At 31.2% G+C, this 6242-nt stretch overlaps 1 long non-coding RNA gene across 1 annotated transcript; it reads right to left on the bottom strand.

Annotated features, from left to right (window-relative positions):
• Positions 1-526: 526 nt before the first annotated feature.
• LOC126884336 (uncharacterized) lies at positions 527-3792 on the bottom strand. The gene is made up of 3 exons (XR_007697963.1): positions 2999-3792; positions 2111-2268; positions 527-650 (listed from the first exon to the last, which is right to left on the bottom strand). It is a non-coding gene; the product is annotated as an uncharacterized LOC126884336 (long non-coding RNA).
• Positions 3793-6242: the final 2450 nt, after the last annotated feature.

Here is a 6242-nt window from a genome sequence, read left to right as displayed (position 1 = left end):
TGTCTACGAATGTTCTTTGGACATTCACAGTCTATTTTTTAGACTGAATGTCTTGTTGGAACATTCCATGAATGTTCTTTGGACATTCACAGTATATTTTTAGACTGAATGTCTTGTTAGAACATTCCATGAATGTCTACGAACGTTCTTTGAACATTCACAGTATATTTTTTAGACATTCACTGAAATATATCGTCAGTAATGTGACAATACCTCCTATGTTTTTTCATGAGGTTTGCAGGAGACGAAAAACATTTTTTAAGGTCACTTTCTGTTTTCGTACGTATTCTGACTTTTTTGTAGTAAATAGATAGTTGAATTTACTGCAAAACAAGTCAAAAAATATATGAAAACAGGAGGTGGCCGAAACAAGTTTTTAGTCTATCTTACAAATCTCTTGAAAAAAACAGATAGGAGGTATTGTCACATCACTGACGATATGTGGCCATACCAAATAATACATCCTTGATAAATATAAACATTTTTATTGCAAAAAATCTTTACATACATTTTTTAATGTAATTTACTGACATTCCTAAATATTATAAAAAAATGTGTCACATTTGCTTTGTAAACCTTTCTTTTGCTTTTCGTAGCCACATATTCCGTTTCCTTTCTGGTTTTTTGTAGACCACTTCTCTCAGCTGATTCTAAAAGAAAATAAAATAAAAGGTAATTTTTCTATCCTTTACAATTAACAACCAGAAGAAATATTATTTACAGGTAATAATACGCATAAATAATAATAATAAAAAAATAAATATTAAATAATATTTAAATAAATAATAAATAATATTTAATAAATAAAATAATAATAATGAACATTTTGTATTTTGACAACGACATCCGACGTGGAAGTAGAAACCTTAATAAAATTATTTTTTCAAGTAAATTGTGGCTTATTTCCTCATTAGAATAGTTAATTACAAAAAAGCCACAAAGAAATAGATTTTTCACAAACAAATAAGTATTTAGTATTCATTATATTTATTGTTTTTATTATTTACTTTAATGACCTACTGGCACATTACAGTAGGAAAAATGAAAGAATACCCATGAACGAACATATAAAACAGGCTGTATTTTCCTGTCACAGTGTCACACAAAAAATTGGCCAGAGCAAGTACATGTAATTATTATTATTACATGTACTTGCGCTGGGCAATTTTCTTTGTGACACGGTGACAGGAAAATACAGTGTGTTTTATATGTTCGTTCATGGGTATTCTTTCATTTTTCCGACTGTATTTGACAAATAATGACATTTCGAAGTCTGTTAAGTATGATATAACGCCCTTGGGCATTAAATTTAAGTAACGACTTAGATACTGTCAAGTTGACAAATATCAACCTAAGTAAAACTATGGTTACCACAATTATGTTACTACTGTTACTGGTAAATGTACTTATTTAAAAACTAATCAATTCAAAATTCATTCAAATTTTTCGCATATAAAGAATAATTTAGTCAGACATTAAACGTTGAAGGCACCACAGGTATTATAATAATAACGCTTTCGGTCAACGTATATCCCTCAGGCCCTTGTTAAAAACACCATTGACCTCAAGCGTTATTATCCTTATAATACCCTTGGTACCTTAATAACTGTAACATAAGATTATACCTTAATTCTTGTTTTCTATTTCTGATGTTTTTATTTATTTACATTGAATATTAATCTGTTTTGTTGTATAATCTACTTCGCAATAATTATGTGATATATTTGACTTAAAATGAATTCAAACATTTTTTGCAGTTGGGCAACAATGTCAACTTAGATCTCCGATGTAGATAATGAATTACAACAGTATCTATATTGTACAGACTGTATTATTAATTAGGTTATTTATTTATTTATTTATTGAAATATACATCCACCAGGTATAAACCCATAAAGGTGTACATAAGAAAACTACATACATTGACTGAACACTTGATGACAAAATATAAAATAAAATAAAGAATAACCAAAAATGTTTCTGTTGTTAATACACATACACAATAATAAACGAAGACCTTAATAAAGAAAAATAACATGGCATCAATTCGATAAGCTATTGCGTATTTCGCGTTTAAAGATGTTAAAACCAAGAAAAAAAATGCATATACCTGTGTGACATAAGCTATTGGAACAGCACAGTCTCTTAAACGAACAGATGAAAGTGAAGTTCTGTCAATATCTTTTTCTAAAAAGTGTTTTGAACATACTCCTCTATTAACAAATCTGATCTATACTTCATGTCTTCTTCGCAGGATCTTCTGGAAAGCTAAAAATACAAAATATATGCATTACTAAGCATTATTAACAAATTTTAGTTTTAAATAAAAAATATGATTAATGGACTCACAAAATATTATAAAACAGCTTAGAAATTGTTTATTAGTATAGTCGGTTCCCCAAACTCTGACACAACTGGCTAGTGATTTTAGTAGGTAATTTTTTTTGTTTTTGGCCAATTTTGCCAAAATTACAGTAATTATTAACTATTTAGTTATTATTTTTTTTTGCCAATTTTACCAAATTGGCAAAATTATTTACTAAAATCACTAGCCGGTTGTGTCTGAGACTCAGTAGTACTGAGACTGAGTTTAGCAAATCGACTATAATATTCTGTGTATTCATTAGTTGGTACTGCATATTATAGTGTGTGGTCTACCATCCTATTTATAAAGGCATACATTAGCAAAAACGCAAAAAGAATTACTTTAGTTTTACAAATCCTATTGTTATTATCTCTATTTACTATTTTAGTTAGGAATAAGCGAAGTTTGTGGCTTATTCACAATTATTATTAAAATAATAAATGGATATGACCAATAATTATTAACTTATAAAATAAAATAATAATTCTTCTGATTTATGCCTTTTATTCACTTTGTTATATTATCTAGGTTACTTAAAAGATTTTTTATGAATAGTATTATTAGGGTATTAATAGTATTAATTTATTTTCTGAAATACAGGGCATGCCTTCGTTTACATATTTGCATACTAACCTTTTAATAGGGCTTTTCATTCACAGTCATTTGTTTGGAGCTTCTGTCATAATTGAAACGTTATTCCTGCAGATTTTTTTATCTACATTATTTGTTTCTGCTACTCCAACTGCGTTAAAAACAGGACACCATTTTATTCACTATGTTAATAATACTATTAAAGCTATTATAAAAGTATCCGAATTAAAAAAATATTCTTAAAAAGCACAAATAACAACGATCCACCCACCCACGGCAAAGCAAGGTGGCCAAGATGAAGATGCCAAGATGGCCGAAGCGAGGTCGTTGGTTGGTCGTTTTTAGTCACGTGATGCCCTCTCAAGCGCCATGCACAAAAATATATGCACGGCGAATTTGAAAATGAACGCAAAAGAAATAAATATAAATGCCTCTCTTGGGTTTTGCATAAGTTATAAGTATTTTTTTTATTAACAAAATCGCATTCCAAATTGAATATTCGCGAACAATAATTTTTATTACATTTGTATGTTTATAATATTGTATTAATTGAACTTGGGAAACTCTTTAAATTTGACATATTATTGCACTGTAGGCCTAAAGTGTCACTTAGTTTGTCTGGTATGTTATAAGTAATGTTGTATCTGTTACACGTATGTATTATTTCGCAACTTAAAATATAGGAACATTGGTAGTATGTTCACAGAATGTCTTATGGTAACATTCCAGGAATAATTTAAACAGATGTTCACCGAATGTTCCCTAAATGTCCAGGACATTCAAATATTGATAGAACTTTGGTAGTACATTCCTGGAATGTTGTGTGTTGTTAGGGCGGACGTCCGAGGTTGGACGTACTTCATGTTGAATAAATATGAACGTCCTTTTTAACTATTTAGAATGGGAAATAAGCCACAATATTATTAAAAAATGATTTTTATTAACGTTTCGACGCCCAAATCGGGTGCCGTTGTCAAAATACAAAATACTATATAAAATTCAATAGTATTTTGTATTTTGACAACGGCACCCGATTTGGGCGTCGAAACGTTAATAAAAATCATTTTTTAATAATATTGTGGCTTATTTCCCATTCTAACTAGTTAAAATTGTAAAAATGCCACAAGAAAATAGCTTCAGAACAACATGAACGTCCTTTGGATGTCCATTGGACGTCCGTGCTAGGACGTCCGTACTGGACGAAATACGGACGTTTTCTGGACGTCCGAAAATCATCGCCCCCACTACATGGTTTCTCTGTTCACAAAAGTATAACGATGGGCGATAGATTTTAGATTCACCGATATCAGTTCGAAGTTAGAGAGTTGATCTCTCAGTCGTTGTCGTAGTTAGGGCTCACGCCTAGAGTTTTATTCATCAACCACTTATTGTCATAATGTAACTTATTTCCATAATGTAAGAAATTATATTATATACGAATTAAGTATAATATACGTATACATATACTACATATTATGTAAAGAAATGAAGACGCTGTTTCACAGCATAACACAGCGTCCGACTGCCTCATCTGGCCATTTAGAGCATCAATGCATAACTCCATAGGCCACTACCCTGAGAATTCCTGTTCGTGGAGTTTTTCTGAAGTGCCGAAGCAGTCTACATATGTTTCTGATTCCTCAATCAGATTAGAAGCTTTCAAAGCCATCAACCCCAGACAGCTACTGGAGGTCCACGATGTAGATAGCCACTTCCTGGTAAATGAACTCCAAAGAGGTAAGCATTCATACTCTGCTACCACCTCATCTATGTCTGCTACCACCATCTGGACATAGCCTATCCATTCCTGATGGCCTAGAGGAAGACAAACTCACCGAGGACATTGACATCGATCCGTGGGCGTCGTCTGCAAAGGAGAAAACCACCATCCAGGACAACCAATCCAAATAGTGTTTCAAATTTTGTGTTGTATGTTGTCAAAAGTTTATTTAATTATTTACGTTTTTTCTTACACTTACATATTTTTTCATGCTTTTTGGTATATTTTTCATATTTTTTACTATATTTCGATAAAAAGAAAATCTTTCCAATTTTATCATATGTATATTTGCATTTTACCACATTTTTTCGTTGTTTTGAAACATTTTTGTATATCTTGTGTAAAAATTTTACATTGTTTTTTTTTTGCATAATTTACGATCTTTCAACATTTTCTGGCCAATCTTATAGATTTTCTATTTATAAACAGTTTCATTGGATTTTTAATTTCGTTCGACATTATCGTAAATCCCACACGACGTTTTTCCTATTTTACGACAAATTTTGTCAATTTTTTAGATTATTTCTCGTATATTATCATGTTTTTCCGTCTATTTTGAATATCTCTTCTCATATAGTACGTTCTTTAACGGTGAAATATTGCAAAACCAAAACCACTAAATTGTAAAACCACTAAATAAAAGAGCCGCTTGGATTGACATGAAATTTGGCATACACATAGCTAACAAGTCAAAGAAAAAAGTGAACTTGTGCCGATGTGTGCTTTTGCCTTGTGCTTTCCTTCACCCCTCCTCGGGGTGAAACTCACCCCTAAATTCACATACTAGGGATATGATTACCTCAGATTTATCCAATCACTAGTAGTGTGTGATTTGCGTAAATATCACTAGGTCCAGAGACTTCATGCGTAAACCATTATTTTCACTTTTTTACAGGCTATATTTTTGCTAAGAATGTTTTTTTCGATAAAATATCTACTTTACTTTTTGAGTTATTTGCGAAAAACCGTCTAAAACGTAATGGTTGTTTTGTTGAGAAATTAACATATTTACTCATAAATAACTCAAAATATTCTCAGTGAAAAAACTCGGGACTAAGTATAGAATAAAGGTTGCTTAATATTAGTCAGTTTATCGAAGTCCGGACTTATTTTGAACGTTTTTCACCCCCGAGAAAGGGTGAAACTCACCCCAGGGCAAAAGCACACATCGGCACAATATCACTTTTTTCTTTGACATGTTAGCTATATGCGTACTTATGCCAAATTTCATGTCATCAATCCTTTAAAATTTACAGCAACAACCATCAAAGAATGTACCTACTATTTAATATGTACTTGTTTTCATGAAGTCGGTGATAGAGTTTGACAAAAAATCTTTATGGATGTTAAATATCTTTTAATTTAGGTATTCGATTTTTAAAACTAGGTAAATATATAGGTACCTCTATTTTTCACAATAAAACCAAAGAATACACCATCCAACGGTGTATTGGTTTGGAAGGTTTGATAAAACCAAACCTTCGACCGGTGCATACTGCTTGTATC

This window comes from Diabrotica virgifera, chromosome 5, assembly GCF_917563875.1.
Source record: "Diabrotica virgifera virgifera chromosome 5, PGI_DIABVI_V3a".
Taxonomy (NCBI): domain Eukaryota; kingdom Metazoa; phylum Arthropoda; class Insecta; order Coleoptera; family Chrysomelidae; genus Diabrotica; species Diabrotica virgifera.
The sequence above is the reverse complement of the archived record's forward strand: the minus strand, read 5'-3'. Positions and strand labels throughout refer to the sequence as shown.